The following is a 13,165-nucleotide window of genomic DNA, read 5'->3' on the forward strand; positions in this document are numbered from 1 at the left end:
TGATGCGGACAGGAGGGGGAGCTAAGGAAAAGGGAGGCATAGGCTGGGAAGGCCTCTTGGAGGAGGTGAGCCTTCAGTAGGGCTTTGAAGGGAGGGAGAGTGATCTTCTCATCATCATCATCAATCGTATTTATTGAGTGCTTACTATGTGCAGAGCACTGTACTAAGCGCTTGGGAAGTACAAATTGGCAACATATAGAGACAGTCCCTACCCAACAGTGGGCTCACAGTCTAAAAGGGGGAGACAGAGAACAAAACCAAACATACTAACAAAATAAAATAAATAGAATAGATATGTACAAATAAAATAAATAAATAGAGTAATAAATATGTACAAACATATATACATATATACAGGTGCTGTGGGGAAGGGAAGGAGGTAAGATGGGGGGGATGGAGAGGGGGACGAGGGGGAGAGGAAGGAAGGGGCTCAGTCTGGGAAGGCCTCCTGGAGGAGGTGAGCTCTCAGCAGGGCCTTGAAGGGAGGAAGAGAGCTAGCTTGATCTTCTGGCGGATTTGAGGAGGAAGGGCATTCCGGGCCAGAGGCAGGGAGTGGGCCAGGTGAGATCGAGGCACGGTGAGAAAGTTAGTGCTAGAAGAGCACAATGTGCAGGCTGGGCTGTAGAAGGAGAGAAGAGCAGCTCTAAGATGGTTGAGGTGGTCTTAGTGCCTGGCTTTCCTCCAAAAGCACTCTGTGGCATGAGTGGTCTGATGGTGCTCCTTTCCAGAGAAGAACAAAGCAGGAGGGCTGGGTTTAGGCTGGATGCCGCTTGCCTGGTAGCCGGCCTGCTATGCAGTTCCTCTGTGGGGGCGGGAGACCCTGCTCCAAGGAGGCCCCCAGATGCAGATGCTGAGAATGCAGTGGAAGCCTCTCTGTGTGCTGATTCGGAAGACGAGGTTGCATGGAGACTTCTAGACTGTGAGCCTGTTGTTGGGTAGGGACCGCCTCCATATGTTGCCAACTTGTACTTCCCAAGCACTTGGTACAGTGCTCTGCACACAGTAAGCGCTCAATAAATACGACTGAATGAATGAATGCGATTCCACTGGATTCCCAGGGCCGCGGGGGCTGGTGGCTCGGTCACCTCGGTCAGCTTCCTCACCTTCTGGAGCACCTCTATGGGCTTCCGCCACTGTGAGGCTGGGAAGGATCCACGCTCTTCCACAGCTCTGGATTTTGGGACCTGCTGAGGCTCTGCGGTGGTGCTTGAGGGTAAGACCCTCAAATTACAGTCCGACTGGCTTCCTCAAGTTTCCTGAAGATAGTCCCACGTCAGAGGAGATTTCAAGGAATCTGGCCCCCTGCAGTATGCCACCCTGGTTCAAGTCTTAGGTGCTTTGGCCTCAGCTCCAATAGGGTGTCTCAGCGTAGGTCTTAGATATTTGTTTTCTTTCTTCTGCAGCCCCAGGGGGACCGGTTCTTTCCCCCTTTCGTCAGTTGTGTTTTTTGGGGGGAGGTTCGGGAGGGGGGGTTTGTGGCAGAGGTCTCATTTGCTGCCCCGACTCCCTGCTGTCTGCAGCTCATTCCCCTCTTTCCTTTGGGCTAGAACATTTAGGATGCTCCCTCTTATAACTCCTTGAGCTAATCCATAATCATTTAGTGCAAAGGGAGTGGTGTGGAGAATCAATTTTTCAAAACAGTTGGCATTATATTGATGCTCTTTAACCACTGTGCCAAATTTGACATTACTTGCTGAAACTCTCTTTAGCAGTAGCATAACAAAATTCACACACTTCTGTCCTATGCTAGAGTTTTTCAAACATCCCATGCTTTCATTGCCCACTCCCTCTCCCCATTGCCTCTACAACAGGGCAATGGGCCCATTAGCTATAATAATAGTAATAATAATGATGGCATTTGTTAAGCGCTTACTATGCTCTAAGCTATACTGTGCGCTATGACCCAGCTCACTGCCGCTACTCCACAGATAGAGTGGGGATGGAGATTGACATTTTCTATATTTTTGCCATACAGCAGAGGCATAACCTGGCTGTGAGGTTCCATTCAGATACCAGTGATTGATCGATTCAGACTTGCAATCAGGAGCCCACAGCAGCCTCACACAGGTCTTCCCCACCTAGGGCCAATGTGTAATTCACTTGCAAAATCAAATGCCAATGTTGTTGATAAGAAGCTCTGTTACTATCAGATATATAGGCCCTGGAAGAGGACTGAGGAAAGGACTGTTTTTGAATCACTGGAAAAGGTAGACCATAGAACCTACATAACCTCTAATTCAGAGATTAGCTTTTAAGAGATGTTAAAATTTGAGTGCTGCCGCACTGCTTAAACACTCAGTAAAATCTTCCCTGATAAATTTTTATGCCAGTTTCAGCACATTACTGCATTTTAACTTTTATGTCTTTTCGTAGAAGCAGCATTACTTTATTCCAAAACAATAATTTTAAAATTTGATTTATGACTCAATATCCATTGTTTTAAGGCTAATTATTAAGGGCTCTGATAAATTGTTTCTTCGACCTAAATTTAAAAAATTCCTCTTCACTAAGGACTCGGCAGAGAAACAGGCCATCACAAATTCTCTCAAAAGCACGAAACTGGATTTTATTCTGTTCCGTTTATCATTTGGATGAGCTGCAAAATTTATAGGGCTGCTTCATTTCTGTAAGGGGCATTGGGAGTCAAGAACCGTAATATCTGACGAGATCAGAAAGGAAAAATTTGTCAATTTTAAGTTTCTGTTGGCTTACAAGATTGAGAATGGCAGAAATAGGGGGATGAGCTCATGCCTGATAATTCAGTGCAGTAGAGGTCACTAGTAGGCTCCTCCAACTAAGCAAGATTTTTATTATTGCTTACAAGATTCAGTCTTCTGGATCAAATATGTAAAACCAAAAAAAATTCCTCTCTGACCTCTTCAGTATAAAAGGGGGGAAAGTTTCACAACATTCTAAGTCTTCAACCTTGACAGTTGTAATTTAAAATACAATTCATTTCACTTAGAAATTGGACATATTTTATAGATTGTGTGACAGCTTAAAGTGTTATTCTCTTGGTAACTCACCCACATCGCTCTGTGGTCTACTCTGTAGACAGCCTTCACAAGTTAGGTGACTATCAGACCTTAAAAAACTTTTCAAACTGTTAATGTTATGTTTTACACAAATGCTTTGGTAGGGCAGCCATCATCATTACTACTTCTGTTCCAAGCACACAGTAGGCGCTCAATAAATACTACTGCATAGCTTCTTTCAAAATCTTTAGCTTTGGCTTATAGGCTTCTCTCCCTCTCGTGCCAGCAAAGGGCATGCATATATATGATACTGCATTTCAGATCCTGAAAAATTCTGACCAATGTAAGCCTGGTATTTTCACAGGAAAAAAAAGGAAATTTGTCAGTGTGCCAAGACACTAATAGGAAACTATCACTCATTATATCCTGCACCTAAATTCCTCTATAGAAAAGTAAACATCGGTTATGCCAAAATAGTGTTGTAAAATATAGTTTAAGGGTTCTTTGAAAAATGGATATCCCTTTTCCCTAAACAGCTGGTACTATTTCTTTTTGCATCTTACTGCTGCACTGATCCTGTATTATGACTCATCAATCCTCTAATTCTAGGCAGGGATAAATTTGGGAGGTACATTTTCCATTCAAGTAGATTGTAACACAATCTAATATTTAAAGTAAGTTTTAATACTAACTGCTTCTTAAATTGGGTGCGTCCTAACCCTAAGAAGACTCTACCAAAATTTATTGACTTCATATTTGTCATAGATTTGATTCAAATTCCTTAAAAGACAAGCCCAAATATTGACATTATTGGATTGAAAATTGTTCTACTTACGTCCAGCTAACCACTAACACCTGCCTATTAACCTAAATAGGGATTAATCTCTACAAGTGGAAAGACAACTCTTTTTGCCATATACAGGCATACAAAGGTACACAATGACATTGACACCCACAAGAACAAACATTCATAAACACAAATGCAGCAGCTTCAGTGATAAGAAGTCTGGTAGTTATGAGGGTGCAAACAGGCACTGTGCCCAATCCTATTTTAGACAGTTGACTTCACTAATGCCAAAATGGCAGCCAAGGAGGAAAGGATTTAGATAGTTCTCTTAATTTCACAAGGTGTCGGAGAACTACATACCCCGTCCCTCCCAACATAAGACCCGTTCCCAAATGAAGCTTAATAAATCTATATGTATGTGGAAGATAGGATGAGTGGGGGTGGAGAGGGAATATTGGTCATTTTTTTTCTAAAAACAGTACTTGCTAAGCACTATGTGCCAAGCACTGTACTAAGCACTGGGGGAGATACAAGATAATCAAGTTGGACACAGTCCCAGTCCCACATGGAACTCACAGTCTAAGAAGGAGGGAGTAGGATTTAACCTCCATTTTATAGATGAGGTAACAGAGGCACAGAGAAGTTAAGTGACTTACACAAGGTCACATAGCAGACAAGTGTCAAAACTGGGATAAGAACCCAGGTGATCCCAGGCCCATGGTCTTTCCACAAGGTCATGATGCTTCCCAAGTCATTAAGGCTACATCCTGGGGAAAGGACAATATTTGGGAGTTTGGGCCCCGGTTAATGTTTGGAAGACTATCTATGTCACTGCTTGGTGGGGCATGTGGGAATTAAACGGAGGGAATGGGGGAGAGGAAAAAGGGGAAGGAGGAAGGTGGAGAACAAATCAGCAGATAGCTGAAAGGGACATAAAAGAATCGAAGGTGGGGAAAGAGAGGGGAGAAAGGATGAAGTACCAAGAAATGTTGGGACAGTAAGGGAAAAACAGGAAAATCAAGAGAAAAGGGAGAGTTGACAAATCAATGAAGATGACAAAACACAAAAACACAGCCAAGGAGTTGAGAATTAATGTTCACAGTCCTGGAATACTGGACTAGAACCCAAGAATAAGGGTGGAGACCAAATGCTGGAGCATAGGGCGATGTTTAGCCCTGCACAGTGAAGTAAAACAGAAAGCATGTGCTTATGACATGATAAAGCTGAGGCCTGAAAGAATAGACACAAGATGGCTGCAGGCTCCAAGAAATGGCATACATTCAACATGACAGACTGATACAATCATTGTGACTAATGAGAATTTTCCACAAACACCTGACATTAGTCAGATGTAATATACTCAGTTTCTGACCAGGCTTACTAACACTGACCAGGCTTACTAACACTCTTCAGAAATAGTTTTCTTGTTTGAAACCTCAAACATCTGAAAGTTACCCAAAGTACAATGCTTCAAAAGTGCCAACAGAATGTAAAATTACAGGGTGGTTTTTAGCATCCTTTTATATTATGGCTTCTGTGGTGTGGTTCTTAATTCATGTTTCAAATTTTTTAACTGTTCATTTAGTTACTTCCTCCTCACACCGTCCAGTGCTTTACAGGATCCTGACTCCCACTGTCTCCCTGCATCAGAACTCATGGTGACCTAATTTCATTCTCAATCATTCATTCAACCATATTTATTGAGTGCTTACTGTGTACAGAGCACTGTACTAAGCGACCACTGTGCCTACACACAGGTTTGGCAGTATACAGCAGAACCCTCTCTCAGCAAATTAACTTAAGTCTTTCTGAATTTATGAGCATTTATTGGAGACTTTCCCCAGCTAACTCCTGTTTTCCTTTTTTTCCACTCTCCTCTGTGTCACCCTGACTTGGTCCCTTTATTCATTCCCCTGCCAACCCCACAGCACTTATGTACATGACTGAAATTTATTTATGTATTTATTTATATTAATGCCTGTCTCCTCCTCTACACTGTAAGCTCGTTGTGCACAAGGAATGTTATTGTTATACTGTACTTTCCCAGGCGCTTAGTACAGTGCTTTCCATAGAGTAATTGCTCCATAAATACGACTGAATGAAGGAATGGAATGACAGAATTCTTGCTGCCACCTAAGTCTCAATTTAATACCTACCTTATCTTTCTTCTTAAATACTCACCCTTGCCCAAATTCTCATTTACTAGGTAACATGACGTGTTCTACAAGTTCATAATTTTAATAATACTGTTAAGTCTTCTCTTCCCCTTGAGCTCATATTCCGCTAACTGCTAAGGTATTTCACAAGAGTTGAATACTGCTACAGCAATACCACGGTGGACTATCGTGATGCTGCCAAACATTTGATTTTGATGAAATATTGCTAAAAACTTGATGCTTCTTTTTCCTTAATTATTGTCTTTCCCTTTGTCTCTATACACACTGTCTAGCTAGATGATAGCCTTTTTTTATGATAGCCTCTCCCCCTCGTCCCCCTCTCCATCCCCCCATCTTACCTCCTTCCCTTCCCCACAGCACCTGTATAAATGTTTGTACATATTTATTACTCTATTTATTTTGCTTGTACATATCTATTCTATTTATTTTATTTTGTTACTACGTTCGGTTTTGTTCTCTGTCTCCCCCTTTTAGACTGTGAGCCCACTGTTGGGTGGGGACTGTCTCTATATGTTGCCAACTTGTACTTCCCAAGCGCTTAGTATAGTGCTCTGCACACAGTAAGCGCTCAATAAATACGATTGATTGATTTTTTTTTGGTTGGGGTGAGAATAGGGAATGCAGAGGGTCGGAATGTCAACTTATTCAAATGAATAAATCACTAACTAACCAAACATAATTATTGAGCACTTACTGTCGCAGAGCACTGTACAGAGTGCTTAGTATAGCATAACAAAGTTGATAGACAAACTCACTGCCCACATTAAAACTGTCATTTTAACACATTAGCCATCTCGCTGTGCCTCCATCTAGCCCGTCTCGCGGCTGACCCCTGGCCCCACATTCTGCCTCTTACCTGGAATGCCCTCCCTCCTCAAATCCAACAGACAATTACTCTCCCCCCTTCAAAGCCTTATTGAAGGCACATCTCCTCCAAGAGGCCTTCCCAGACTACGCCCCACTTTTCCTCATCTCCCACTTCCTTTTGCATCACCCTGACTTGCTCCCTTTGCTCTCCCCCCACCCCGCCCAATTCCACAGCACTTAAATATATCTGTAATTTTTTTTAATTTTTGATATCTGCCTTCCCCCGCCCCACCGATTCCCCCAAGACTGTGAGCTTGTTGTGGGCAGGGCATGTCACTGTTTACTGTTGTACTGTACTTTCCCAAGCAAGCAGCGTGGCTCAGTGGAAAGAGCCCGGGCTGCGAAGTCAGAGGTCATGGGCTCAAAACCCGGCTCCGCCAACTGTCAGCTGTGTGACGTTGGGCAAGTCACTTAACTTCTCTGTGCCTCAGTTACCTCACCTGGAAAACGGGGATTAAGACTGTGAGCCCCCCATGGGATAACCTGATTGCCTTGTAACCTCCCCAGCTCTTAGAACAGTGCTTTGCACATAGTAAACGCTTAATAAATGCCATCATTATTATTATTACATTGTTCTGCACCCATTAAGCACTTAATACATACGACTGACTGAATGAATATTATTTTTAAAAAGGAAGTGTACCCTGGTCAATCTCACTGAACTGCATGATAGTAAGTGAAATAGCTATGAGGAGCTTTCATCTTGAAGGAGTGAAAATGAAAATGTAAAAATGATTATTGCTCTGAGGTAGATTACTGTGGCTGAACCAATCTTCGAAAACAGGAATATGTAGTGGAACTGCAAAGAATGCATTTGCTATTGGCTGTGAAAATGCACTCAAGATAGAAGTTATACTGTGCCAGCAAGTCATCCGAACAGGATACGTAGCTGAATGCAGACTCGCTAATAACTCAAGGGAATACTTAAACTCGTCATGGGAAGAATATGAACTTTTCAATATGCTTACTCATTTATAGCATGGCCTCACGGAATGACCACTGGGACTGGGCGACTCGGGCTCTAGGCTAAACTGTGCAATTTGCCACTTGCCGTGTCACTTTGGGCAAGTCACTTAACCTCTGCCAGCTTCAGTTTCCTCATCTGTAAAATGATGGCAATGTAAACTGTGAACCCTGTTGTGGGGCAAGGACTGTCTAATCTCATAATAATTCATTCATTCAATTGTATTTATTGAGCACTTATTGTGTGCAAAGCACTGTACTAACCGCTTGGGAAGTACAAGTTGGCAGCATATAGAGACGGTCCCTACCCAACAATGGGCTCACAGTCATCATCATCATCATCAATCGTATTTATTGAGCGCTTACTATGTGCAGAGCACTGTACTAAGCGCTTGGGAAGTACAAATTGGCAACATATAGAGACAGTCCCTACCCAACAGTGGGCTCACAGTCTAAAAGTCTAAAGTCTAGAAGGGGGAGACAGACAACGAAACATGTGGACAGGTGTCAAGTCGCCCTGTGTATCTATGCCTGCACTGGGCAGGTACTAAGTACTTAATACCATAATTACCATTTAGAAAATACACATTTCAAGTTGCTAATATAGCTTGAAATTCATTAATTGATTGTAGATTAACTTTCTTTTAGATAAAACACAGAGCTGATTTTTTAAAATACTCCCCAAACTATGATCCCATCTATGCTATAGAACCTGGCTGGCAGATTATATATGGTTGTTTTTATAATATGTTTGCTTTTATAATCTCCAACAAAGGATAATAAAGGTAGTTTTCAAAATGAAAAAAAAAAAAAACCATTGTGGCATTTATTAAGCGTTACGTGCCAAGCACTGTACTAAGCACTGGGGTAGATGTAAGTTAATTATGTCAGATACAGTCCCTCACAGTCTAAGTAGGAGGGAGAACAGGTACTGCATCTCCATTTTACAGATTTACATTTTACTGAGGCACAGAGAAGTGAAGTGACTTACCTAAGGTCACACAACTGCCTTCAGGACATCTCCATCTGGATGTCTGCCCGCCACCTAAAACTCAACATGTCCAAGACTGAACTCCTTGTCTTCCCTCCCAAACCCTGCCCTCTCCCTGACTTTCCCATCTCTGTTGACGGCACTACCATCCTTCCCATCTCACAAGCCCGCAACCTTGGTGTCATCCTCGATTCCGCTCTCTCGTTCACTCTCGTTCTCTCTCGTTTGTTTGGGAGACAAACAAAACAAAACATATAAACCAAACAAAATAAATGGAATAAATATGCACAAGTGAAATAGAGTAATAAATATGTTCAAACATGCACCTCCTTCCCCTCCCCACAGCACCTGTACATATGCATATATGCTTGGGAGACAGACAACAAAACATATAAACCAAATAAAATAAATGGAATAAATATGCACAAGTGAAATAGAGTAATAAATACGTACAAACATATACCTCCTTCCCCTCCCCACAGTACCTGTATACATGCATATATGTTTGGGAGATAGACAACAAAACAAGACATATAAACCAAATAAAATGAATGGAATAAATCTGCACAAGTGAAATAGAGTAATAAATACGTACAAACATATACCTCCTTCCACTCCCCACAGCACCTGTATATATGTATATATGTTTGTACATATTTATTACTCTATTTTACTTGTGCATATTTATTCTATTTGTTTTATATGTTTTGTTTTGTTGTCTGTCTCCCCTTTCTACACTGTGAGCCCGCTGTTGGGTAGGGACCGTCTCTGTATGTTGCCAACTTGGACTTCCCAAGCGCCTGGTCCAGTGCTCTGCACACAGTAAGCGCTCAATAAATACGATTGATTGATTGAATAAATATGCACACGCAAAATAGAGTAATAAATATATACAAACATATACCTCCTTCCCCTCCCCACAGCGCCTATATATATGCATATATGTCTGGGAGACGGACAACAAAACAAAACATATAAACCAAATAAAACGAGTGGAATAAATATGCACAAGTGAAACAGAGTAATAAATAGGTACAAACATATACCTCCTTCCCCTCCCCACAGCACCTGTATATATGTTTGTACATATTTATTGCTCTATTTATTTTACTTACGCATATTTATTCTATTTTGTTAATATGTTTTGTTGTCTGTCTCCCCCTTCTAGACTGTGAGCCCGCTGTTGGGTAGCGACCGTCTCTGTATGTTGCCAACTTGAACTTCCCAAGCGCCTAGTCCAGTGCTCTGCACACAGTAAGCGCTCAATAAATACGATTCATTGATTGAATAAATATGCACACGCAAAATAGAGTAATAAATATATACCAACATATACCTCCTTCCCCTCCCCACAGCGCCTATATATATATGCATATATGTTTGGGAGACGGACAACAAAACAAAACATATAAACCAAATAAAATGAGTGGAATAAACATGCACAAGTGAAACAGAGTAATAAATAGGTACAAACATATACCTCCTTCCCCTCCCCACAGCACCTGTATATATGTTTGCACATCATCATCATCATCAATCGTATTTATTGAGCGCTTACTATGTGCAGAGCACTGCACTAAGCGCTTGGGAAGTACAAATTGGCAACATCTCTATTGCACATGTTTATTACTCTATTTATTTTGCTTGTAAAAATTTATTCTATCCACTTTATTTGGTTTATATGTTTTGTTTTGTTGTCTGTCTCCCCCTTCCAGACTGTGAGCCCGCTGTTGGGTAGGGACTGTCTCTGTATGTTGCCAACTTGGACTTCCCAAGCGCTTAGTACAGTGCTCTGCACAGGGTAAGCGCTCAATAAATACGGTTGAATGAATGAATGTCCGTATATCCAGGTGCTGAGGGGAAGGAGGTAAAGTGAGGGGGAGGAGGGGGCTCAGTCTGGGAAGGCCTCCTGGAGGAGGTGCCGTGGGTCTCACCTGGGGCCGGGGTCCTCGCCATGGACAGTCAGTCGGTCAGTCTGTCAGTCAGTCTGTCAGTCAGTCTGTCAGTCAGTCTGTCTGTCTGTCAGTCAGTCTGTCAGTCAGTCTGTCAGTCAGTCTGTCAGTCAATCAGTCAGTCGAGGAAAAGGCGCCAAACGCCAAGGCGCGCGAGGCCCACCCGCCGCGCGGGCCGCGCCTGCGCACTCCCCGCCGCGACTCCACGACGGCGACTACAGCTCCCACCATGCCGCGCGGCCCGCGGAGGACTACAACCCCCAGCATGCACCGCTCCGCCCCCCCCCGTCTTCGGCCCGAGGAGGACTACAACCCCCAGCATGCACCGCTCCCCATTCATCCATTCTCTCGTCCGTATTGAGCGCTTACTGTGTGCAGAGCACTGCACTAAGCTGCTGAGGGAAGCAGCGTGGCTTCAATCAATCAATCAATCAATCAATCAATCGTATTTATTGAGCGCTTACCATGTGCAGAGCACTGTACTAAGCGCTTGGGAAGTACAAATTGGCAACACATAGAGACAGTCCCTACCCAACAGTGGGCTCACAGTCTAAAAGGGGGAGACGGAGAACAGAACCAAACATACCAACAAAATAAAATAAATAGGATAGAAATGTACAAGTAAAATAAATAAATAGAGTAATAAATATGTACAACCATATATACATATATACAGGTGCTGTGGGGAAGGGAAGGAGGTAAGATGGGGGGATGGAGAGAGGGACGAGGGGGTCAGTGGTCATGGGTTCTAATCCTGACTCAATCAATCGTATTGAGCGCTTACTGTGTAAGGGAAGGACGTATATGTTTGTACCTATTTATTACTCTGTTTCGCTTGTGCATATTTATTCCACTCGTTTTATTGGGTTTATATGTTTTGTTTTCTTGTCTGTCTCCCAAACATATATGCATATATATAGGTGCTGTGGGGAGGGGAAGGAGGTGTATGTTTGCATATATTTATTACTCTATTTTACTTGTGCATATTTATTCAATCAATCAATCGTATTTATTGAGCGCTTACTGTGTGCAGAGCACTGGACTAAGCGCTTGGGAAGGACAAGGTTGGCAACATCTAGAGACGGTCCCTACCCAACAGCGGGCTCACAGTCTAGAAGGGGGAGACGGAGAACAAAACCAAACATATTAACAAAATAAATAGAATAGATATGTACGAGTAAAATAAATAAATAAATAGAGTAATAAATACGTACAAACATATATACATATATACAGGTGATGTGGGGAAGGGAAGAAGGGGGAGAGGAAGAAGGGGGCTCACCACATGTCTGCTGTGTGAACTTGGGCAAGTCACTTACCTTCTCAGAGCCTCAGTTACCTCATCTGTAAAGTGGGGATGATGACTGTGAGCCCCACGTGGGGCAACCTGATCACCTTGTATCCCCCCAGCGCTTAGAACAGTGCTTTGTACATAGTAAGCGCTTAACAAATGCCATCATTATTATTATTACTAAGCGCTTGGGAAGGGCAATTCAGCAACAAAGAAAGACCCTCCCTGCCCACAGCGGGCTCACAGTCTAGAAGGGGGGAGACAGACAGCAAAACAGGCATTAGAGAAGCAGCGTGGGTCAGTGAAGAGCCCGGGCTTTGGAGCCAGAGATCATGGGTTCCAATCCCGACCCCACCAATTGTCAGCTGTGTGACCTTGGGGAAGTCACTCCACTTCCCTGGGCCTCAGTGACCCCATCTGCAAAATGGGGATTAAGACTGTGAGCCCCACAAGGGACAACCCTCTAGACTTCTTCTTCTTCTTCTAGACTGTGAGCCCACTGTTGGGTAGGGACCGTCTCTGTATGTTGCCAACTTGTACTTCCCAAGCGCTTAGTCCAGTGCTCTGCACACAGTAAGCGCTCAATAAATACGACTGAATGAATGAATATGTATATATGTTTGTACATATTTATTACTCTATTTTACTTGTACTTATTTATTCTACTTATTTTATTTTGTTAATATGTTTTGTTTTGTTCTCTGTCTCCCCCTTCTAGACTGTGAGCCCACTGTTGGGTAGGGACCGTCTCTAGATGTTGCCAACTTGTACTTCCCAAGCACTTAGTCCAGTGCTCTGCACACAGTTAGCGCTCAATAAATATGACTGAATGAATGAGTGGATGAACCTGATCACCTTGTAACCTCCCCAGTGCTTAGAACAGTGCTTGGCATATAGTAAGCGTTTAATAAATGCCACTATTATTATTATTGTTATGACAGATGAGGTAAACTGAGGTCCAGAGAAGCGAAGTGCCCTCCTGCCCTCCCTCCCCACATCCGCCAAGCTAGCGCTCTTCCTCCCTTCAAGGCCCTACTGAGAGCTCACCTCCTTGGCATATAGTAAGCGTTTAAGAAATGCCACTACTATTACTATTATGACAGATGAGGTAAACCGAGGTCCAGAGAACAATAATAATAATAATAATAATAATGGCATTTAT

This window comes from Tachyglossus aculeatus, chromosome 23 (assembly GCF_015852505.1).
Source record: "Tachyglossus aculeatus isolate mTacAcu1 chromosome 23, mTacAcu1.pri, whole genome shotgun sequence".
Taxonomy (NCBI): Eukaryota; Metazoa; Chordata; class Mammalia; order Monotremata; family Tachyglossidae; genus Tachyglossus; species Tachyglossus aculeatus.